We start from the raw sequence: 25484 nt of genomic DNA, 5'->3' as shown, positions 1-25484 counted from the left end.
TGTTCTAACTCTTCAGCCACCCCACCCCCATTAATTTTCAGGGCTCTAGCTGTTGACTCCCCCCTCCAAGATTCTGAAAAAACTCTACAATCATGATAATCCTATAATGTCTATACGAAATAAAAGTTGGAGATCAAACTTGTAAAAATTAAACTTAAAATATAAATAATAATTCTAGGTCCAGCCAAAATGCCTGTGACATTACTGAAAAAGACTCCGTTAGCTGTGTTGGCTGAAAGATAAAAATCTGCCGGAGGCTGAAGCAGCGAGTAGAAGACTTTATAAAGTTTCTGCAGCAGAGTCCAGAGAAACCAACCTTGGTTTTTATCTTTCTCCCCCACTCTTGGATGGCATTCGTGAAAGATCCCTTTGAGAAATAATTTAGAAGGCATTGTATTTCTTTATAGATCTGATTAGTTTCCGTGATGAATGTGTGGGCAAGCTGGGTACTGCCAGTGCCCCCACTAATTCAGTATTTCTCAGGCTGGTGAAAGAAACTGCTGCATTTGTGATTTCCGGCCTAATAGTTTTTTCCGAGGGGAGGAGGGAGCCTGTCCAGGAACTCAGGCACAAGAGAATCACCTGGTGAAGGGGAAGAAGAAAGAGACAGATACATCAGGGAACCGGATCAGATTTCAAATTTTGCAAAAGCCACAGCATTTCAGGGGGTTGGGTTTTTTTTGTACAGGACAGGCAGCGAAAGAGTCTGTACTGTTCACTGCCAAGTCTATTTCAATCCCTTTGGAGACTTGAGGTTCATTCCGTATACCAGAAGAAAACAGGCTAACTGCTTCTGTATCACTCACCTGGGAGAGACTGTAAAAAAAAATCCAGAGCCACGGAGAGTAGGGAAGAGAGAAGTGAAAACCAGGGAAAGGGAACATGGATGGAAAGTGGCACGGGGAAGGAGCCGAGATGATCTCATGCATGCAGCTGATTTCTGTAGTAAAGTCTGTCTTTGAAGAGTGCTTTGCTGATCATGTGCAAAAGGAGCAGCCCTGAGCTAGCAACTTGGCAATTTCATTCCAGAGCTGGCAGCTTCAGTCTTCGAGCCAGCCTGAGAAGCCTCCTCCCCGTGGACTGGAAGGACCCTCACTACTGTACATGCGTCGGGTAGACTCTCTCTCTCTCTCTCTCTCTCAGCTGCTGGGATGTGACCTGGGAACACTGGTGTGCACAGTTTTTACTCCGGACTGGATTGGACTTTATAGCTGGGGATTGCCAGACTGAATGTATGCCCTTTACAGGTATATAGCTCAGGCTAATTTATGTTGTGTGTGTGTGTGTGTGTGTGGTGTGTTTGTTTTACCTATTCAGAAACAAGATCTAATAAGCAATAGATGAGGAGAGATCTTTTTACTGGACTAACTCAGTACACGAGTTACTGCTTTTAAGAGCTGAGCTTCATCAGTAAGTGACCTGACGAAGAGCCTTGATAACTCTGGCAAAAGCTGCTCAAATGTATATTGAATTAGTCTAATAAAAAGGTTGCACCTACAAATTATTGGTGAACCCTTGTTTCTTCATATTGGGGCTAATTTTGTAATGTCAGTTTTGAGGATATATGAGCACGAGCACATGTTAAATGGCTTCTTAGAAAATACAGAGTGGTGTAAAGTATTTCCTCTGCTCTTGCTTTGCTGGTAGGCATGTATAGGGGTGGAGTTTGGCCACAGAATGCATATATGTGCTTGCCAGCTGACACTGAATGCATTATTAGCTTCTCCTGTAGAATTTTTAAAAGTTATAGAGATAATATTGGGCCGTTTCAAATGCTAAATGGCTGAATACTGTCCATAAATGTAGCCCAGATTAAGGGCAAGGTGGAGGTGGCCCCCAAAATTATGGGGATAATTCTATAAATGGGTACTCCCAGGCACTGATCCCTCTAAGCTGAGCCAGAGCCCTCCAGTCCGCTTTCAGTTCTGCCAGTGGGGGGTGATGTTTCACTATCATATATTCAATAGTGAGGGAACAGGCAAGCTCTGCAGGACTCCAGGGAACCTGCCTGTCTGTAGTGATTGAAAACACAATATTGAAATACCACCACCACCTACTACTACTACTTATCATTTCTAAAGCACTACTAGACGTACGCAGAGCTGTACACTTGAACATGAAGAGACAGTCCCTGCTCGACAGAGCTTACAATCTAATTAGGACAGACAAACAGGACAAACGAGATAAGGGAATATTAAGGTGAGGATGATAAAATAAGGGTTCTGGACAAGTGAATAAGGGTTAGGAGTTAAAAGCAGCATCAAAAAGGTGGGCTTTTAGCTTAGATTTGAAGACGGCCAGAGATGGAGCTTGACGTACTGGCTCAGGAAGTCTATTCCAGGCATATGGTGCAGCAGGATAAAGGAACGGAGTCTGGAGTTAGCAGTGGAGGAGCAGGGTGCTGATAAGAGAGATTTACCCAGTGAACGGAGTTCCCGAGGAGGAATGTAGGGAGAGATGAGAGTGGAGAGGTACTGATGAGGAGCTGCAGAGTGAATGCACTTATAGGTCAATAAGAGGAGTTTGAACTGTATGCGGAAACGGATAGGAAGCCAGTGAAGTGACTTGAGGAGAGGGCTAATATGAGCATAACGACCCTGGTGGAATATTAGTCGTGCAGCAGAATTTTGAACAGATTGAAGAGGAGAGAGATGGCTAAGTAGGAGACCTGTGAGAAGCAAGTTGCAATAGTCTAAGCGAGAGGTGATAAAGACTGTGGATGAGGGTTCTGGTAGTGTGCTCACAAAGGAAAGGGTGAATTTTGGTGATATTATAGAGAAAGAAACAACAGGTTTTAGCAGTCTGCTGAATATGTGTGGAGAAGGAGAGGGAGGAGTCGAAGATGGCCCCAAGGTTACGAGCTGATGAGACAGGAAGGATGAGAGTGTTATCCACAGAAATAGAGTGTTATCCACCTACTGGCAGCAAAGCAGTTGGAGGATTCCCATTCGGCTTAGAGGGAACAGTGCTCCCAGTGTGTGTGGCAAGAGCCTAGGTTCTTTTATACAATACAATAGCAACCTGGTATCAATGCACCTAAAATTTAGCTGGTTGATTTATTCAAAATTATTTAACCAGCCAGGAACAGTTAAATAACATTTTAGCACCTAACCATGGATATTCAGCAAGAGATAACCAGTTATCTCCGCTGAATATTTGCAGGTAGTGGCTAGCCACTAACCAGCTATATTGTGCGACATAGCCGGTTAGGCGTGGATATTCAGCGCCAAACCAGCTACGTTTAGTGGTTAAAATAGGTCGCATAAATAGCAGGCCTCTCTTTAACTGCTAAGCTCTTAACCGGTTAGCACTGAATACTAGCTTAACCGCTTAAGTTATCACGGTGAAAAGTGAAACTGAATATTCAATGCCGAGTCACTGGATACAGGCCGGCATTGAATATCGGGTCTGAGCACTAGTGTTGGGCAGTCACTGCTAGCTGAATATTGGGGAGTAGGTGCAGTGAGGCATGTAACTTTCAATATTCTGTAAGCTGCACGCATAAGTGGGTGCCCTGCCCTGCCCGTGCTCCTCCCTGTGTACTCCCCCCTTGCAAATGCACACTGTGTATTTACAGAGTGATACTTAGGTAGAATAGTGGCATCTATGCACATGTATGTGCACATCCGTGTATATATACTAACATTCTAAACATATATATATACACAGCATTTATAGACTTATCTACTTATTAAGTTTCATCTCCAGGAAGCTAGTCAAGAAATATAGGGTCAATATTAAGCCATCAGATGGTGAGTGTTTTTCTTATCGCCAACAGTGTTATTCCCAAATATTCAAAGCCAAGATCTGTGCGGGCTTCGGCTTTGAATATGTGGTTATTTTTGAGCGGGCTAACACGTGGAGGCATATTTTCAAAGCACTTATACTTACAAAGTTCCATAATAACCTATGGAACTTTGTAAGTCTAATGGCTTTGAAAATGAGCCCCATAGGCATGCAAGTCGATATTTATCACTTAAACAGCCATGGGTTACTGCATAAAAATAGGACAGACTTTTATGCGGTCCCATTTTCACAGTAAACCTATCCATTTAAGAGCTGACTCTGCTTCTGGAACATCCCCTACATAGCCGGCTTTCAGTTAGGCACTAACCGTGAATTTCAACAGTATTTAGCGGGTTAAATGCCACTGAAAATTAGCAACTAGCCCTGACCAACCAATTTAACCAGTCAACAGCCGGCTAAATCGTTTTGAATATCGGGTCTTATATTGTTAGTCCAATAAAAAGGTGTAATTTTACATTCTTTTTTTTTGTTTGTTTCTTTTTTACTAACTGTTTGGCAGTGATATTCAGCAGTTAAATGGATACTTTATCTTTTGAGTTTAGGCCTGATATTCACCATCTAATACCATGTTCAGCACCTCTATCTAAAAATATGGATTATGTTAAGTGCCAGTACTTAACTAAATCTGATGTCCACCCTGGATGAAAATTGACCCCTAGTAAGTAAAATAAGAAAAACCCCATGGGGGGGGGGGGGGGGTCAATTTTCAGCCAGCATGGTCACCAGTAGTAAGGATGATGGACTTGATATACTGCCTTTCTATGGTGCAACCAAAGTGGTTTATATATATATATATACAGGTACTTTCTCTGTCCCTAGGTTTTTTTTTTTTACCTGGGGAAGGTTAAGTGACTTCTCCAGAGTCACAAGGAACTGCAGTAGGAATTGAACCCGGTTCTCACTGCACTGCACTAACCATTAGGCTACTCCTCTACCCTGGTATATTAAGTTCTACTATCCATATAGGAAGAGGAATTGAATATACATATTGACCAATGACCATGCTAGCACTGTAAGGGGATTCTACAACCTGGGCCCCCATATTTACACATGCTTTATGCATGTAAATATTAAGAATTATAGCACTTATACATGTATGTGTGCACATACCCATGTAAGTCCCAGCAGGGCACCTAAGTACAATTCTACAAAAACCCGCTTAACTTACATAGCCCACATTTGCCAGGGGAGAAGAATGGGCGGGACTTAGATGGGGCTCCCACTTAGTATGTAACGTACAAGGTACTATAAATTACATGTGTCCCTGTCACATTTACGCTAGTGGTCTAAATGCAGGTGCCTAAATGTGTGTTGATACTGGGTTACACCCAGTGATGTAGCCATGGGTGGGCCCAGGTGGGCAGAGGCCCACCCAGTTTCACTTCAGACCCACTCAGTAGCCGCAGACATCATTAGTGTAGCTGACAGGGATCCCTGGACCCTGCCATCTGAAGAGTCCTCTCTGGAGTCCCCCCCCCCCTCTCCCCGGGCAGTCTTATCCCTGGAGCAGTCAGCAGCACGTTTCCAGCTGCCAACCCCGGTACTCCTTCCTCCCGCACATGCTTAGTTCAGTTGGCACTCCCGTGTATGCATGCATACACGGGAGTGTATGGGTGAAAGAGCGGTGCAAGTGTTGGCGTTGGGCAACTGGAAATGTGCTGCCGACTGCCGCGAAGATGAGACTGCTTGGGGGTGGGGGGCTCCAGAGAGGATTCTTCAGCTAGCAGAGCCTGGGGACACCTGCTGTCCAAGGTATTCATTTTTACTGCTTTGGGGAGGGAGGGGAGTAGCAGGCAGAGAGAAAATGTGTGAGTTGTGCCCACCCAGTTCACCCCCAGGCCTACCCAAAAATTGAAGTCTGGCTACCCTCAGTGGCGTACCAAGGTGGGGGTGGTGGGGGCGGTCCGCCCCGGGTGCACGCCGCTAGGGGGGTGCCACAGCACGCGCCTGTCAGCTGAGTTCGCTGACTTCGCTGCAGCTCCCTGTGCCCCGGAACAGGTTACTTCCTGTTCCGGCCGGGGCAGAGGGAGCAGCAGCGAAGTTAGCGAAGTCAGCGAACTCAGCTGACAGGCGCGTGCCACGGCACCCCCCCCAGCGGCGTGCACCCGGGGGGGGGGGTGTCATTTCGCCGTGGGGGGGGCGCATCGGCGCTCAGCCCCAGGTGTCATGCTACTGGTTATGCTAATATACTTAGGTGCCCAAGTTCTATTACAGAATAATCACCTACTATGCAGCCTCGGGGGGCCTAAATGGAGGTGCCCAGTTACAGAATTGTCTCCAATTTGTATAGGTGTGCTAAATATCACCACTAAATGGATAATTTTTAGGGCCACTTCCACCCCATTCCTAACCTGGCTCTCAATGATATGGATAGAATCAGGCCATTTAGCAATTTAAAGGGCTCAGTGCTATCTATATCAGTTTTGGAAATATACAGATAAGGGAGTTAGACATTGACCAGCTGGCAGCCAGCACATAACTCCCTTTGAGAATTGGCCCATATGTGCCTTAAAATTAATAGTAATGTACCTGGTGTTCTCTCTGCATATGAAAGTTGCTGATGACTGACTTTAGCCAGCTGAACTGGTTTAATAAACGCAATTCTGCATAGGAATGTTGTTGTTTTATCTAAAGTATCTCACAAGGTGATACATCAGAGTAACGTGGTGAGTTATAAAACTATTAATTTGGGACTAGACAAATAAAATGTATTCAGGTAATAGCACCCGTCACCTGGCTAAATGCCACTCACCAGGACCAGTCAGTAATTTTCAGCAGCATTATCCGAATAATGTCACTGAAAATGATTACAGATTGACCCAGAAAATATCTGGAGTGTAGTTTCTGGACAAGTATGCAGTTAACTTGGGAGATCCGGATAGTAGAGGTGGTTCGCTGAATACTCAGGTATTCAACGGTTGGGGGCTGCTTCCATACAACTCGGAGCGAGAAGCAGGTAATTTTTACCTTTTTGTAGCGGGCAGGGGGTTCCCCGATCGATCTCCACGTGGCCTATGGCGTCGGAGGGCGAGGGCGCAAAGAATCGCTTCCCGGACCGCGTGTGCGCGTCTAGCGGGGATGCGGGGGTTTTAAAGTCTGATTCGCCCTTGTTGGGTGTCAGTTTGGAGGCCGGTCAGTGTCCCGGTTCTTTCTCCGGTGCGGCGGTTTTCCCGCCATAAACGCCCATCCCCCACTGCTCGCCTCCGCCATCTTGGCCGGCCACTCTGCTCGGACGGCTTCTTCTTGGGCCGCCCTTGAGGTGGGAGACGTTAATGCCATGGCCGCCCTTGATTTGGGCGACGGCAAAAAAGCGGCTAAAGTTAAGCGCCGTTCTTCCCGCGCGGCTCCTTCGCGGAGTGTCGCGCCGGACGCCATCTTGGATGCGTAGCATGTTTCTCCCCCACTCTTGCGAGCGCTGGTTGAGGGTGCGTCTAGGGCTGTGGCCCAGGCTGCTGAAGTGCACAGTCTGGGGGGTTTCTCCCCCGAGTTTATTTTGCTGCTGCATGGATTGATCAGCTATGATTAATGGAAAGAAAATTATCAGGTATGATACATAATTTTACCTTACCTGGGTGTATGTTTGCAGCCAGAGTTTCAAAGAAATGGTGACCACCGAGTTTAAACGTTGATTTGAGAGACTGATGAAGTGACCGATGTACATAATGGTTTTATATGAGGGTGGATGCGTGAGCTATTAGTGTTCAAAAGCTGCGGTCGGTGTTTTTTTTTTTTTTAACGGTGCAGTGTTTAAACAAATATTCTATGTATTCACTCCTGCCATCCAGATAGAAAGTGGCACTGAATGTACACGGCAGAAATGAAAGTAGGGGAGGACCAATTACAATTCCAACTCAAGGCTGAAAAGCAATTTTATTAGTTAAACTCGATGCAGATCTGTATTTCGGCGTGGGGCGCCAGCCTCAGGGGTCACAAATCAGACCAGATGGGTGTGGATATCAGTGTCAACAAACTCAAGCAGATGCTTTACATGGCGTGTGAAAAACCTTAAAAAAACAACTAAATTTCAGGTTTGAAAAAATGTGGTCATAAGGCACAGCAATGCTGCTAGCGCTATGGTTAGCAGAGATTTTGCCACTGCATATATAGGTAACTGGGAGGGGCATAATTGAACGAAAACGTCTATCTCCATGGGCGTTTATCTCCGAGAACGGGTCCGTGAAGGGGCGGACCGAACCGTATTTTTGAAAAAAATAGACGTCCATGTTTTATTCGATAATTTGTGAGCTGGGCGTTTTTGTTTTTCAGCGATAATGGAAAATGAAAGCGGCCAGCTCAAAAACGAATAAATCCAAGGCATTTGTTCGTGGGAGGGGCCAGGATTCGTAGTGCACTGGTCCCCCTCACATGCCAGGACACCAACCGGGCACCCTAGGGGGCACTTTTACAAAACCAAAAAAACAGGTAAAAGAGCTCCCAGGTGCATAGCACCCTTCCCTTGTGTGTTGAGCCCCCCAAATCCCCCTCAAAACCCACTGCCCACAAGTCTACACCATTACTATAGCCCTAAGGGGTGAAGGGGGGCACCTACATGTGGGTACAGTGGGTTTGGGGGGGTTGGACGACTAATAAGCATTAAGCAGCACAATTGTAACAGGTAGGGGGGATGGGCCTGGGTCCACCTGCCTGAAGTCCACTGCACCCCCTAACAACTCCTCCAGTGACCTGCATACTGCTGCCAGGGAGCTGGGTATGACATTTGAGGGTGAAAATAAAAAGTTGTGAAACATCATTTTTTTGTGGTGGGAGGGGGTTAGTGACCACTGGGGGAGTCAGGGGAGGTCATCCCCGATTCCAGTGGTCATCTGGTCATTTAGGGCACTTTTTGGGGCCTTATTCGTGAAAAAACAGGGTCCAGGAAAAGTGTCCTAAATTCTAGCTAAAAACGCATACTTTTTTCCCATTATCGGTGAAATGCGCCTATCTCTGTTCGGCAGATAACCACGCCCCAGTTCCGCCTTCGCCACACCTCTGACACGCTCCCATCAACTTTGTCCGCATCCGCGACGGAGTGCAGTTGAAAACGTCCAAAAATCGGCTTTCGATTATACCGCTTTATTCGTTTTTGTGAGATAAACGTCCATCTCCCGATTTAGGTCAGAACTTGGGCGTTTTTCTCGTTCGATTATAAGCAGGATAGTAACATAGTAGATGACGGCAGAAAAAGACCTGCATGGTCCATCTAGTCTGCCCAAGATAAACTCATATCTTGAATTTGTACCTGTCTTTTTCAGGGCACAGACCGTATAAGTCTGCCCAGCAGTATTTCCCGCCTCCCAACCACCAGTCCCGTCTCCCACCACCAGCTCTGGTACAGACCGTATAAGTCTGCCCTCCCCTATCCTAGCCTCCCAACCACCAACCCCTCTTCCCCCCACCTGCTCCGCCACCCAATTTCAGCTAAGCTTCTGAGGATCCATTCCTAGGTGTGCTAGCTTGATGGCTGGTGTAAATGCTCATGTCTAACTGTAGGCACTTAGACGTTTAACTGTTTCTGTTTTATGTGTGCGTAAGTGCTAGACCAGTGGCGTAGCCACCGGTGGGCCTGGGTGGGCCAGGGCCCACCCACTTTGGACTCAGGCCCACCTAAAATTGTGACACTCTTGTTGTGGCTGGTGGGGATCCCCAAACCTTGCCAGCTGAAGATTTTCTCTCCTTGGGCACCAGCGTTCTTCCAAATGTCAGCCAGCAGCACTTGCCTGAAGACCGGCCCTTCTGCACATGCTCAGTTTTCACACATGCATAAGCACTGAGCATGCACGACAAGCCGGTAGCAGCATCAGTTTGAGGCAAGTGCTGCCGGCTGCCGTTTGGAAGAGTGCTGGCTGCTCGAGGAGGAGGAGGAAATCTTCAGGAAGCAGGGTTTGGGGATCCCTGCCTGCTCAAGTATTTAATATTTGGGGTCTGTGGGCAGGGAAGGGTGGAGAGAGGAGCAAACCAGAGGGGGATGGGGGGGGGGATGTGAATTCCATGCCCACACAAATATGACCATCTGGCTACACCCCTGTGCTAGACACTCCCCTGACCCACGCATGCCCCTCCTGGGACACACCTCCTTGCAATTGCATGCTATGAATTTTTGCATGCACAGTTTGCGCAATCCCAGCTAAGGGCAATTAGTACCAATTAACACAAATTATCACTAATAATTGGTGGTTAATACCAATTAGCAGCTACTTATTATATTAAGTTATATGCATCACTGATACTCTTCTATAACTTGAATCTGTAGTGTACCAGGAGCAGGGCAGTGGGGGCGGTCTGTCCCAGGTGCAGGCAGCAAGGGGGTGCATGGAGCAGGTGCTTGGCTGTCGGCTTTGCCGGTCCCCTGCCCCCTCTGACATTACTTCCTGTTCCGGGGCAGGGGATTGGCAGAGTCGACAGCCGTGCACCTGCTTCGCACTCCCCCCTCACTAGGAGGAAAAGTGGTGGGGTGATGTGTTACATGCTTTAGGGGGATGACATGCCAGGGGGCACAGCGGCGACCCACCCTGGGTGGCAAACAAGGTAGGTGCCCCACTGATTTGCATGTGCAACTTTGTTTACTAAGCATAATATTGTGAACACAAGTTTGTAGAATTAGGAGCATAATGGCTGAATATCACTGACTATCTGTAGAGTTAGCTGGCACACCCACACAGTGCCCTGACTCTGAATCATTGGTTGAGAATAAGTTTATTGTTTCTCTTAAACTGGATGTATTTCTTATGATTTGTTGTGCATGGCTAGACTTTTATTGGTAGGACTAGTGAGTAGATCCATGGGTTGTCTATAGTTTACATAGTAACGTAGTAACATAGTAGATGATGGCAGAAAAAGACCTGCACTGTCCATCCAGTCCGCCCAACAAGATAACTCATATGTGCTACTTTTTGTGTATACCCTACCTTGATTTGTACCTGTCCTCGTCAGGGCACAGACCGTATAAGTCTGCTCAGCACTATCCCCGCCTCCCAACCACCAGTCCCGTCTCCCACCACCGGCTCTGGCACAGACCGTATAAGTCTGCCCAGCACTATCCCCGCCTCCCAACCACTAGTCCCGTCTCCCACCACCTGCTCTGGCACAGACCGTATAAGTCTGCCCAGCACTATCCCCGCCTCCCAACCACCAGTCCCGTCTCCCACCACCGGCTCTGGCACAGACCGTATAAGTCTGCCCAGCACTATCCCCGCCTCCCAACCACCAGCCCTGCCTCCCACCACTGGCTCTGCCACCCGATCTCGATTAAGCTCCTTGTGTTGTATAAGACCTTGGCTTGAGCTGGGTATATGGTTATCTGTTTAGGTGGGTTTCCTGAACTCAAAGTTTTGTTGATTTCAGGTTGGAACTTTGTTGGGTCTCTTAGGTTAGATTCTTGCTGGAATTTACTTTCTTTTGTATATCTTTCATTCTGGATAGTAGTTTATTAGATGGCACATTCATTTTTCCTCTCTCACTCTCTCTCTTTTTTGTTGCCCCAGCAGTTTTTGGGATTTTTTTGGACCTCTAAATCCAATAGTAACCAACCTCTGAATTACTTGTGGTATTCCCCCTGTTTTTATTACCTTCCCTAACCATCCATCACAATGGCAGTCCTTGGCCAGGAGCCATATACTGAAGAGCTCAGAGCACATCCATCCACTCTAGTTTCAATTAGTAGATGTCACCATTTAGCAATGGATGGGACTCTTTCATCCACCCTAGGAGCTATGGGAACATTCACTCTTAGTGGCTGAGGCCCTGTTGCTCAAAAGTAAACGCAGGCCGTACTAGAATTTACCTCCTCAGAATGTTCAGAGGCTCAGAGCGTGGGAACAAACGATGCTCAGATGAACAACACAAGTAGCATGCTGATGTAGTCAAGCTCATGTTAATGAGGTCATTTTGTATTCCTCCCCAATGCTTAGAAAAGGGCGCCTGAAACAAAACTGCCTTACTGCTACAAAAAATAATGCCAGGTTGGAGCAGGCGTTAGGGTGTTGGAAGAGAGGATTTCCTATGATTCTTTCTTTCTGCAAAATCTGATGGTTTTGATTGCTTTTGAAAGCAGAAGGAAGCCCATGCAAGCCCTTAAGTGCTGGGCATGAGTAACAGTAGATCCAAGTTAAAGCACACATTGGCGTCTGTTTCCTGCATCGAAATTTAAAGTGCTCATTGTAAAAAAAAAAAAAATGTAAAAACACCCCAAAGTGAAAACACACATTGGCGTCTGTTTCCTGCATCGAAATATAAGCACCCAAGCTGAAAAAATTAAAAATGGCTTATTTTTAGGCTGCTGAAAATAGACGCCAATGAGTGCTTCATGTTTGGTTTTACCAAGTACATGCACACTAGAACCGAGCTTACCATGAACTCTTCTGCACATGCGCCCAGCACAATCCTCCTGCACCAAAGCACAATCCTCTTGACCACCTCCCTAATGCTCAATGCTATGAACGCACCTATATTTATTATTATTATTAATTACATTTGCATCGCATTAGCATTGAGCATTAGGGCATTGTTCTGCACTGTTCTGGCGGTATTTTTACAGTGCTATTCAGATCAGGGCCTGAATTTGGGACTGGAATGAGGAAGGTAAACCACATGGTAAGCAAACAATAGGTCTTATGTATCAGTACTCACACTGTATAGCTTATGCTTGCATCACATAATACTGATACGTAATATGAGTTGATACTCATATTACGTATCAGTATTATCCTCACACTATAGCTGTTACATTGTATATACAAGCATTATTACACACATGCTTATGCTGTGTCTATTACACCAGAGATACTATCAATAAATAACGTAACAGGGCATCAATTTCAATTAAAGTTTGAACAACTATTATCTAAACGTTCACAGGCTCAGCATAGCATTTCTTTTCCCTCTTTATTTTGGCTTATCTTAGCACAATACGGAATTTATAACCAAATCAAACTCCATAACCTGGCACAATGATTTCCAGAAGAAAAGGAAGTAGGGGAGAACCAACAAAAAGTAGAAAAAGGAAACCTTGGAGTCAAAGAATGACAAACGCAGTTTGTACAAATTAAAACCGATAATAATAATAATTTTTAAAAAGACCAACAAATCCCCCAAACCAGTAGGCGTTCAGAAGGACACGACCCAGTGCCATGTTTCAGCACAGCCGCCTGCATCAGGAGTCGCAACAATCGGAATGGTTCTAAAGATGACTGTCGTTTGTTGGGTTATACACTCTGAGCCCCGATTACTAAAACGCTCTGGTGATTTCCGCCTAGCAAATGCGACAAAGCCCACTCGAATTGAATGGATTGTGTGGCATTTGCCACCCTGGGAATCGTGAACATGGGAAAGGACCTATATTGATAATTTTAAGGATTATACAACCCCCCAAATACAGACACTCGTGCTTAGAACCGTTCAGATTGTTGTGACTCCTGATGCAGGTGTTTGCACCGAAACACCGTACCATGTCGAGTCCTTCTTCTGAACTCCTACTGTTTGGGGGAATTTGTTTTACATAGACTTGTTGGCCTATTTTTATTATTTCTTTTATTATAATAAACTTTTGGGGGTCTTTTACTAAAGCTTAGCTCAAGTTATCTGCAGCAGGGCCCATTTTATTCCTATGGGCCCAGCTGCAGATAACTCGAGCCAAGCTTTAGTAAAAAAAAACCAAAAAAAAAACCCTTTATGTTTGTCATTCTTTGACTCCAGTTTTTCCTTTTTCCACTTTTTTTTTTGGTTCTTCCTTACTTCCTTCTCCTTTTTGATGTTTACAATGAGCTCCAGACATATTTTTTGACACATCACTTGTGAACATCCCTTTTCTTCCCAGATAGCTCCACCCCCCCCCAATTCAAAATTCAGTCTCTGTTCCAAATTGTCATAACACACACATACCCTATAATTTGAGCACATTTTCCTTTCCCATATTTTGCACAATGAAAGCCAGCCACCCCAAATCATCTATCTTTTAAACAACCCATTATCTCCAAACTCTCCACCACCAAGCCTTTTTCTTTTATCAGACAGAGGGTTAAGCATCACACTGTGGAGCATTGTTAATGAACTGAGGAATGGCTCCCATATTCACAGAAATTCACCACTTTCTTCCTCCCACCACCCTCCCTGCTGACAACAAACCTTTCCATTCTCATTAAATCATGTATCTGATCTCTCCAAAGTGTAACATCCAGTGGGGTCAAGTTTGATCCAATGAATACATAGGACACTTTCCACAAAAACAGAATAAATTCACTAGATCCTAAGCCTAATTCACTGCTTTTGTCCGGCAGCTACACCACAGGACCCTAAGCAAAAGCTTCACTTATTAACCTTTCCAAAGGGTGGGCCCAAACCCCTGTGCAAAACCTCTGGATCTCTGGACAGCTCCACACACAAAAGCTTAGCATTTAGATTTCATTTATTTCCACTGTCCACATCAATGGCACAATCATTTATTGGCCATAAACATCTGTTTAAAAATTTTTTAAATTATTCATGTGCCACTGTGCTTAAAAACATGAATCACCACTCATAATTTGTTAATGCAATATTAATGTTAATCACTAAAAACACTTCAAAATTTTGTTCTATCTGTGAGGAGTTACAAAGATCTCATTTGCACATCTGTGATAGCTGTTAAATGTGTTACTTATCTGAGAAAAAAAATAGATGTAGTTCTCCGTGACTGAAGGACTCAACTTCATTTAGTTTTCAGCTTCTTCCAAGCCAGTGATGTCCATTTGACAATCACTCTAATATTAATATATTATTAATAGAAAGGGTAAAAAAACAAACCAATGAAAAAAAAAACTCCGCTACAGAGAAAAAAAAAAAGCCCTTTCAAGTGAAGACAATGAATGTCTGTGAGAAAAAGTGCCCGAAACTCACAAAACTTTGTCTTTACTTGAAAGGGGGTTTTTTTTTTTTTTGAGGAACCAATGATTTTTCTCTGTAGCGGAGCAATTATTCATAAGAGAATTGTCTCACTAGGAAGCTTTGAGGTCCTCCATTTTGATAAATGTAATTTGATAATTGTACTGTGAGAGAAACGGCCCAAGCACAAACTGGTTTTTGAATTTGTAGATTTTAATTTTATACATACCATAACAGCAATGAACTTCACTGCTAAGCCAGGGTACGAGGAGTATGATCCCATTCCTCAGATTAACTGCTAATGCTCACTGCAATTGTTGCATCTTTTCTGAAGAAAGTTCAAAAGTTGTAATGTGTATATAGGCAACTTTTCAACATATGCTTGAAAATTCCTTTTAATCAAGCCTGTGGTACTCAAAATGATTGGAAATAATTCTGTATCTTTCTGCCACATTTTCTTGGTCTCCAACTGTTTCATGGTACTTGTGGATCTTCGTTCTGTGTATACATGAACTTGAGGTTGCAGGGGGGCCAACTCAGGAATAACATCAGGAAGTACTTTTTCATGGAGAGGGTAGTAGATATCGGGAATGCCCTTCCGTGGGAAGTGGTGGACATGAAAACGGCAACAGAATTTAAAATGCATGGGATAAGCACAAAGGAATCCTGTATAGAAGGCCTGGAACTAAACAAACTTAACAGTAATTAGATGGCAACACCAGTAATTTGGAAGCAAAGCTAGTGCTGGGCAGACTTCTACAGTCGTGCCCCGAAAATGGCAAGGACAAATCAAGATCAAGTATAAGTAGGTAGTGTCTCATCATACCTTATACTATGAGTTTATCTTGTTGGGCAGACTGGATAAACCGTACAGGCATAGGCGTAGACTGGGGGGGGGCGAGGGGGGGCAATGCCCCCCCAAACGACGACGAGGCGCCGCCGCGCCATTAGTTTAAGAAAAAAAAAACATGCAGGCACGCGCTCCTCTCCATCCGCTTGGCTTCCCTGCCCTCTCTGTCTGCGTCCCGCCTTCCTCTGATGTCAGAGGAAGGCGGGACGCAGACAGAGAGGGCAGGGAAGCCAAGCGGACGGAGAGGAGCGTGTCCGTCTACCCCTCTCTCTTCCTCCCTCCCTCCGGTGCAGGCAGCAGTCTTTTTCAGCGATCCTGGCAGCGGTAGCGATGTACACGCTGCCTTCGGCTCTGCCCCAAAGCCTTCTCTTCAAGTTCCTGTTCCCGCATAGGTGGGAACAGGAACTTGAAGAGAAGGCTTCCGGGGCAGACCGAAGGCAGCGTGTACATCGCTACCGCTGCCAGGAATGCTGAAAAAGCTGAAGACTGTTGCCTGCGCCGGAGGGAGGGAGGAAGAGAGGGGGTAAACAGAGTCACGATCTTGGACCTCGTGGGGGGGGGGGGGGGGCGCAGTAGAAGATGGATGGAACTGGGAGGGGTGGGGAGCAGAGGGAAGATGGATGGTACTGGGAGGGGTGGGGAGCAGAGGGATGGACCAGGAGATGGATGGGATTGGGAGAGGTCAGGCACAGCAGAGGGAAGGAGCAGAAGATGGATGGGACGGAAGGATGGTGAGCATAAGGAAGGAACAGAAGATGGATGGGACTGGGAGGGGTGGGGAGCAGAGGGAAGGAGCAAGAGATGGTTGGGACTGGGAGGGGTGGGGAGCAGAGGGAAGGAGCAAGAGATGGATGGGACTGGGAGGGGTGGGGAGCAGAGGGAAGGAGCAGAAGATGGATGGGACGGAGGGATGGTGAGCATAAGGAAGGAACAGAAGATGGATGGGACTGGGAGGGGTGGGGAGCAGAGGGAAGGAGCAAGAGATGGATGGGACTGGGAGGGGTGGGGAGCAGAGGGATGGACCAGGAGATGGATGGGATTGGGAGAGGTCAGGCACAGCAGAGGGAAGGAGCAGAAGATGGATGGGAACGGAGGGATGGTGAGCATAAGGAAGGAACAGAAGATGGATGGGACTGGGAGGGGTGGGGAGCAGAGGGAAGGAGCAAGAGATGGTTGGGACTGGGAGGGGTGGGGAGCAGAGGGAAGGAGCAAGAGATGGATGGGACTGGGAGGGGTGGGGAGCAGAGGGATGGACCAGGAGATGGATGGGATTGGGAGAGGTCAGGCACAGCAGAGGGAAGGAGCAGAAGATGGATGGGATGGAGGGATGGTGAGCAGAGGGAAGGAACAGAAGATGGATGGGACTGGGAGGGGTGGGGAGCAGAGGGATGGACCAGGAGATGGATGGGATTGGGAGAGGTCAGGCACAGCAGAGGGAAGGAGCAGATGATGGATGGGACGGAGGGATGGTGAGCAGAGGGAAGGAACAGAAGATGGATGGGACTGAGAGGGGTGGGGAGCAGAGGGAAGGAGCAAGAGATGGATGGGACTGGGAGGGTGGGGAGCAGAGGGAAGCCTACTGGAAAGAAGACACTGCATAAAACAGAAGACACTGGGACCAAAGCGAATAGAAAAACTAAATGATAGACAGCAAAGGTAGATAAAAGTATTTTATTCATAATTTATTAATTGAAATGTGTCAGCTTTTTGAAATGTGCATCTGTGATATTTTGCCTGTAAATTTCAATTCCTTCCTCCATATTAGCATATCATTTGCATATGTATATATGGAAATGATATGCCAATATGCTCCGCCCATTCTTTGCCCCCCCCAAATGAAACAGTCAAACTACGCCTATGCGTACAGGACTTTATCTGCCGTCATCTACTATGCTACTCTGAGGCTCATTTTCAAAAGAGAAAAACGTCTAAAAAGTGGCTTAAAGCAGCGTTTGGATGTTTTTCTCACAAAAAAGTTCAAATCAGTATTTCCGAAACCTATTTTTAGATGTTTTTCTATGAAGTCCATCAAAGTGCGTTCAAATCACAAGGGGGCCTGTCAGAGACATTTGAAGGCGGGATTAGGACGTGCCTAACACTTGGACTTTTTAAAGGCCTAATGGAACAAAACAAAAACATCCATGACTAAAACCCAAGACATTTGGGTCTAGAACTGTCTTCAGAATGATTAAGGCACAAAAAGGTGCCCTAAATGACCAAATGACCACTAGAGGTAATCAGGGGTGACTCCGCATTACCTGTCATACTTGTGGTGGAAACTGTGACCCCTCTCAATGTCACCAAAATCCTACAGTACCCACATATAGGCTCCCCTTTACCCATAAGGGCTATTACAGTGGGGGAGAGTAGGTGGGTTTTGGAGGGCTCAGGAGACAAGATAAGGGAGCAAAAGTGAGATGTGAACCTGGGAGCATTTTCATGAAGTGCACAGAAGTGACCTCTAGGGTGCCCCATTGCTCTCCTGGGATGTCAGGGGGACTGTTCTACTAAACATTCTGGCTCCTTTTACATCCCAGTGGCATGAATCTCTACATTTTGCACCTATTCGGGGTTTTTCCCCCCCGAAAATGGACCAAAAAACACAACCTCCAAATCAGAAAACCTTGTTCAAAACAGTATTTAAAAAAAAAAAAAAAGATACGATGTTTTTCTTTTTTGAAAATGACCTTCTTTCCTATTTGGATTTTGGACGTTTTCTGCAAAAAGTCCAAAATCGGACTTAGATGTCATATCGAAAATGCACCTCCGTGTTACTATGTTACTATATACATTGCACAGAATAATCGCTTGGCCCTGACACCTCTATTATCAATGCCATTATTGTGTTTTTCTCTTTTTTTCTTATTTTTTATTTGAGGTATTTGTGATATACTGCTTTTCATAGAGTACATCACAAAAATAATAATAGTTTAAAACAAATCTAAAAGCAAACATAAACAAAGGAATTTAAGAAGAGAGGTGTAACCCAGGGTGGAAATGAACACAGAAGGAAAGTTTTTAAAAGGGAGCTAATAAAATATAACTTTCATTAGGTAGAAACCATCAAGCTTCAGCACCATGTCTGGTTTTCTTGCATCCAGCTTTTTATCATTTGGAATGGGAATGGCCTAAGTGATCAAAACCTCTTCATTCTCCATATCTGTAATGAGAGGAAAAAAATAACAGCATCCAATTTTAAGATATTGCAAGAACTCTTTATTTGGCATAATGACTTCTCATTGCCAAATTACAAAAAAAAAAAAAAAGAAAGCTGAACATTTTGGAATGGATTTTCAACCCCTTCTAAGCTCCCCCAATAAACTGACAGCATACCTAGATTCTTTAAATAAAAATGCAAAAGTTCACGAGCTTTTCATATCAAAATTTCAAATTCTCTAGGTAAGCTCCACTAAATTGCAAAGATCAATCAAACTGGTGAGTCTACATCTCCAGCCAACGTGCAGATGTACTTTCTATCCAAATAACATACGGACATTACCTCATATAGGGGTCCTTTCACTAAGCCATAATAGCGTGTTTAGCTCATGGTAGAAATCAGCTGACAGTAAATGTTGAGATGCCCATAGGAATATAATGGGTGTCTCGGTGTTTACCACCAGCTGATTTCTACCGCAAGCTTAAAACGCTACCACAGCTTAGTAAAAGGACCCCTAAATGCTGTCTATTCCACTGCATGTATCAGAATTTCACTCATGCTATGGATATCAACCAGTACATGGCAGTATTATTACATTCACACAGGACCAGATTCAGTAAATGGCACTGAAAATTAGGGCTGAGATAAATTGGTGCTGAGCACTATTCGCTAAATGGCACACTGGGATGAACGCAATTTGTAGAAAAACGCATAGGGCCTAAAAAATCAGTGTGGAAAACAGTTACGCCCAAACATATTCTATAAGCGGCACCTATATTTAGGCACAGTATATAGAATATGCTTAGTTGATTTCCCAGCCCCTAAAACGTGCCTCCATTTACACCAACGGAAACGTGGCATAAATCCCGGTGTGCAGATTTAGGTTGCACAAGCTCTATGACTGGCAAAAGTGCTTGCACCTAAATTCGAGATGCGAATATATCTGGTTACGCTAGTATTCTATAAAGGGGGGAAATGGGACTTGATATACCGCCTTTCTGTGGTATTTTGCAACTACATTCAAAGCGGTTTACATATATACAGGTACTTATTTTGTACCTGGGGCAATGGAGGTTAAGTGACTTGCCCAGAGTCACAAGGAGCTGCAGTGGGAATCGAACCCAGTTCCCCAGGATCAAAGTCCGCTGCACTAACCACTAGGCTACTCCTCAAGGAAAATAGACACCTAACTATAGGCTAGGTCCATACCAAGCACTCTTTGGGTGCCTAATTGTAGGTGATCTGTTATTGAACTGCAGTTCTAGAGGGTACCTAATTGGAGTTTATTCTACAATGGAAAGTAGCCATCTACTTTTTTATAGAATACTAGCATAACTGTCATATACACATATGTGGTTGGGTGCAAGCACTTATGCAACCAGAAAGCTGGTATAGATGTGCCTTGATGCTAGAGGTTACAAAAAAAATCCCAAATATCACTGGTACTATAATACAATAAAGAAACCAAAAGCCAGGAAAACAGTACTTCTCCAAATGCCAAAGAAATCACTCAAAATTATATTTCTGAGGGTGCCTCTCATTACATATATAATCACCCCTGTGGCAGTCACTCAAGACCACTTACCGGGTAAGACATAGCACTTCATTCATTGGGTTGCCATCTCCCTGTGATTTTATGTGCTATAATGTGCTTTGAGTGCCCGTCGCTCCAAAGTATTTAAAATCACAAAACTATAAACACAGCACTTAATCAATAATAGCCAGCGACTCCAACAAGTTATAAAGAAGAAGAAAATGTACTTAGCTTTATGAGCCCCGCGTCGAATCTTCTGATGCCAAGGGCTCCAAAAATGTAGACACAGAATGATCATGAAGAGATGACTGCTCTCCCCTGTCAGAATACGCCCGACACCTTGGGTTTCAAATCGGTTTTCATCAAGGCCGTCTCTCCATTTGTCTTGTTGCCAGCTGAGATGGCAACCCAATGAATGAAGTGGTATGTCTTACCCATTTAGTGACCTTGAGTGACTGCCCTGTGGGTGGTTATATTTCTGAGGGTGCCTCTCATTACGTATATAATATATGCTAGAGATATGCATGTAGCATTCTGTTCATGCTTCTCTCAGACTCCGCCCATGTGTACACCCACCTGTAAAATACATGTCATTGGCAGATATATTTACAGAGATCTTTGTAACTCCTTGATGCCAGTAGTTTAGTCATTTACAAACCAATTTGCTGCTTAAATGTTAGTGCCTTCCTTGTAGAATTGCCCCCTATCTTGGCACTTATTTTATTTGTTCTTTGGGTACACGGAGTCCCAGTTCTCTTTTCTATTGTTACCTTCTGTCCTCCTCCTGAATGTCATCTGCTTCCTGGTCTGACACTCGTTTCTTCTGGCACGACACAACGTGTAGGTCAGGGACACTGTGACCTTCTTCCTTCGCTAAGCTTTATTTTGTCATTCTGCTGCCCTGTGGGTTGGAGCCTTTGCCAGAGAGAATCATTAACAGTAACTGCCTGGCTGCGCTAATTTTGGATTCATGAGCTTGTGCACAGTGAATGCCCTATATCACGGAGCTCTGGGAAAAGCCGGTTCCATGGGAAGGGAAGTATATTAGTGGCATAGAGATATTCATGGAGATAACATGTCGTATTTTGGATATACGGCTAATGGAACTTAGAATTTGGCTTTAGCAGTCAGCTTGGTAACACAGGTACAAGGGGGCAACCATAAAGATTACCCCAATCACTTCATCCAGGGTTGAAACTGCCACTCTGCACAGGTCATTCTTTTGTCTTTCTGGAAATGCAATAAAGTTATTCCACTGCCGTTTGGTGTGAAGGCACCATTTTTTGCAGGTTAGCTCATTTCACTACGCCCAACACACCTTTTTCTTTACTAACTAGGAAAATGTAAGGGAAATGTTTCTGTTGACTCATTACATTTTGTTTGATATATTTTTCATGCCATTGAGGTTTGCCTTGTTTTAGCTTGATGTTGTTTCATTTTAGCTCATTATTTAGTGCACATTAACATGAAATAAAACTAAGTGAAACAGAAATGCACATCCTCACTATTAATGCTTAGATCTAGGAATGTATGTAGTCATAAACAAAAATATGCAGTTTTGCACCTAGGGAGGCTAATTTTATAATGGCAAACCTAGGCTGTGAGGGCACACAGGTGTATATGCTGTGACTATTTTATAAATACTACTAGCCGTTAAGCCCGTTAAAACGGGTGAGATTTCCAGCTACCCTCCTCGCCGCTGCTCCCTCCCCCCTCCGTGCCGGGCCCCCTGCACTGACCTGACAGCGCCTCTCACCTCCGTCTGAAAGTGCTGCAGGCAGCAGCAGATCGCTCTGCTGCTGCCTGCAGCGCTTCCACACAGAGGTGAGAGGTGCTGTCAGATCAGTGCAGGGGGCCCGATACGGAAGGGGCGGAAGCGGCGATGGGGGGGGAGGGGGGAGGTTGGTGCACGCGATGTTCGTTTCCAGGGTCCAGCGGCAGCGTCCGACAGTCCGACTCCTTTTCCCTCTCTGTTCCGCCCTCTGACGTCATCACTTCTTGACGCGAGGGCGGGACAGAGAGGGAAGTCTCTACTGCACATTTGCAGGTGACTCGGTCACTTGCCATTTATATGTTTGATAAAAAAAAACTAAGGGCCAGATTCTGTATACGGTGCTGAAAAAAACACGCTTAGCACTATTTTATAAACCTCGCCTAAAATTGGACACTTTATAGAATACGAGTAGTGCCCATCCCTGTGACTAAGATTTAGGCATGACCATATATAGTAATTAAAACCTGGTGTAAATGCCTGCATCTAATTTAGGTATGGATTTGGCATATTCTGTAGCAGTGCATGTAATTTTTAGAAAAGCCCATGACCCTCCCATGCCCATGTCCCGTTTTGAGATCCGTGCATTAGAATTTACGTGCACTACTTTACAGAATAAGAAAGCTGTGTGCGTAAATTCTAATAAGTGCCAATAATTGCTTGTTGATCAATTATCAGCGCCAATTGGCTCATTAATCAATTATGTTGCACACACAATTTTGCCACACTTGCGCAACTTTAGTCACCATATAGAATCCGGGCCTAAGAGGGTAATTTAGTACAGGTCACCTAAAGTTAGGCACTGGGATGCTGCAAGCTAAGAGTGAATTCTATATCAGCAATTAAGTGCATAATTGTCCTTATAAATACTAGTGCATGTGGGTATTTAGCTACCCAAATTTGAGCACAGCCGCTTACACTATGTCAATGGCTGTTGTAACTGTCCATGGCTAAATGTTGCAGTTGTGCACGTAAGTGTCAATATTCTGTAACCGTAAGGACCCACTCATGTCCCTCCTACATCCGCGCCCATTTAGCAGTTACACACTAAAAGATTTCTGCACTAAGGTTATGGAATTACAACTAAGTGTAGCTCTACAATCAAATAAATCAAACAAACCAGCAATTGTAAAAAAAAAAAATTCAAACTATTCAAATATGGCCTTGCATCTGATTTATTCCTTGAAAAAATCTGATGGTTTGTCTGTTATGTATATGAAGGCGTATTGGTCCTTTTACACACTACAGTATGTTTCAATCATTTTTATTGATGGTAAAATACAGGCAACAGGCAAACTAGATTATACAATGAATACAAATGCCGTGCATTGTTGACAAATACAAATAATCAATACCATCAACACATTTTCTCCTCTTTTTCCCCTCCCCCCCCCGTACTAACTCACTCTCCGTCTCTTCCCTAACATCCCTGCTCCCCCGCCCTCCTACCCCACCCTTAACACTCTACTCTTTATAACAACTAAAAACATATGTTATCAATGAAGATCAACACTTACACACTACAGTATTATTTAAGTTCTTTTTTTCTAGTGTATAAGGTTGTTTTTGGTTTTGTACCATTATATTTTTTAAAATCATTTTACATTTTTAACTTTAACAAATGTTACAAGAGCTATTAATTTGTTTGCCTACCCATCTCTACAGGACAGGAAAAATTAGAAATTCTTGGATAATTTATTGTCTTTTCAAGCAGGAAGACTGGAAAAAAGTCATAAATTTGTTTTACTTTTTGCTGCAGATTATGATCACTTTAGAATTTTGATAAAAACTTATTTGTTTTGTAAATTTGTCTGAAAGCTAAAAGACAAATCATGTTTAACATAATTTACTCAACTGCGTTATCTTTTTAATGATTAGTGATGTAAGTTGCATTTGTATTTTTTTGCATTGTTTGATATTGTAGTTCATGGTCGTGTCCAGAATCATTATTGTTCTCTGAATAGAACTGCAAGGTCAATAGTGGATTATAAGATATATTGTTATGTTATATATGCAAAATGGAGTTACTGCTCGGCTAACACATGGCTCCTGCAGTAATTTCAATTTTGGTGTGCGTCCAATACGCGCGTCTGAAAAATTATTTTCTGACACACGTATTGGGCGTGCACCAAGTGGCTTTTGATGTGTGTAGATCATTACCGCCCGGTTGCCATGCGAGTCTTTACTGCTAGGTCAATGGCTGGCAGTAAGGACTGAGACCCAAAATGGATGTGAAGCAATTTTCATTTTGCCGCATGTCCATTTTTGGCAAAAATTTAAAAAAGGCCTTTTTTACAGGTGCGCTGAAAAATGATTCTGTGCGTGCCAAAAACACACGTCCACAGTACCGCAGGCCATTTTTCAGTGCGCCTTTGTGAAAGGGCCCCATAGTGTTCTTAATTTTTCTTTGATATAAGCAAGAAAAAATTTCCTTTTTAGTATTCAATTGAATAAAATGGCAAATTCTCCCTTCAAATAGAAAAGGGTCAATAGTGGAATGGCCCAGTGGTCTGTACTGGGACTTAGCTGTTTAATATATTCATAAATGAACTGGAAACAGAAACAACAAGTGAATTAATCAAATTTGCAAATGACACAAAATTATTCAAAGTCCTTAAGGTATCTTACCTTTGGGGTCAACATTGAGATTGCTGGGGGTGGTGGTTGATCCGCACCTATCTTTTGAGCCCCAGGTCTCCTCTGTTGTGGCCAATTCCTTTAAAAACCTTTGGCAGTTAAGGAGGTTAAGCTTGTTTTGTCTCAGTTTGACTCTTGCTGGGTATAGGGAACAGTTGCTGAAGAAACTCCAAACTGCCCAAAACACTGCAGCTAGGCTTGTCTGTAAAGTTTCTTGTTTTGATGGGGCATCACTGTTGTTGTTAAAGCTAGGGTCACTTTCAAGCTTTGTGTTCTTATCTACCAGACATTGTTTGGCATGTCCCCTGACTATATGCAACCTCTTGTTGACCTTCCACATCATAATTCTGTTCTAGAACTACTTTTAATTATTCATTTCCTTGGCTTTTTGGAAGTGTCATGTTGATCACGTTACTTTCTGTTCTTGACAATGTGATTACAAGATCTTTTGAAAAATGCTAAAGACCTTCCTCTTTAGAAGATTTCAGGAAGTGGTCTCTGATCTTCCTGTTTAGGCTGAGCTGATTGCTGTTACCTTTCTGTCTCCCTGTCTGATCCAGGCATTGTAGTGTTTTTTTTTTTTTTAATTCTCTGTAATATTGTATGATGTAGTTGTATTCACTTTGTTTTGTGTACTTTAGCCTTGATTAACTGTATTGTTAGCCACACTGAACTCAGGTTACTACTACTACTACTATTTAGCATTTCTATAGCGCTACAAGGCATACGCAGCGCTGCACAAACATAGAAGAAAGACAGTCCCTGCTCAAAGAGCTTACAATCTAATAGACAAAAAATAAATAAAGTAAGCAAATCAAATCAATTAATGTGAATGGGAAGGAAGAGAGGAGGGTAGGTGGAGGCGAGTGGTTAC

At 44.2% G+C, this 25484-nt stretch overlaps 1 protein-coding gene across 4 annotated transcripts in view; it reads left to right on the top strand.

Annotated features, from left to right (window-relative positions):
- Positions 1-25484, top strand: part of GRAMD1B (GRAM domain containing 1B) — a 348426-nt gene that overhangs the window by 5216 nt on the left and 317726 nt on the right. For 2 of the 4 annotated variants that reach the window (XM_030221473.1, XM_030221474.1), the window contains exon 1: positions 1182-1247. The exons of the other annotated variants lie outside the window; for them this stretch is intronic. The gene's annotated coding sequence lies outside the window, so the exon portion shown is untranslated. Of the gene's footprint in view, positions 1-1181; positions 1248-25484 lie in introns of those variants that run through there. 4 annotated transcript variants of the gene reach the window in all.

The sequence above is a fragment of the Microcaecilia unicolor genome, chromosome 12 (assembly GCF_901765095.1).
Source record: "Microcaecilia unicolor chromosome 12, aMicUni1.1, whole genome shotgun sequence".
NCBI lineage: Eukaryota > Metazoa > Chordata > Amphibia > Gymnophiona > Siphonopidae > Microcaecilia > Microcaecilia unicolor.
This window is presented reverse-complemented; position numbering and strand designations above follow the sequence as displayed.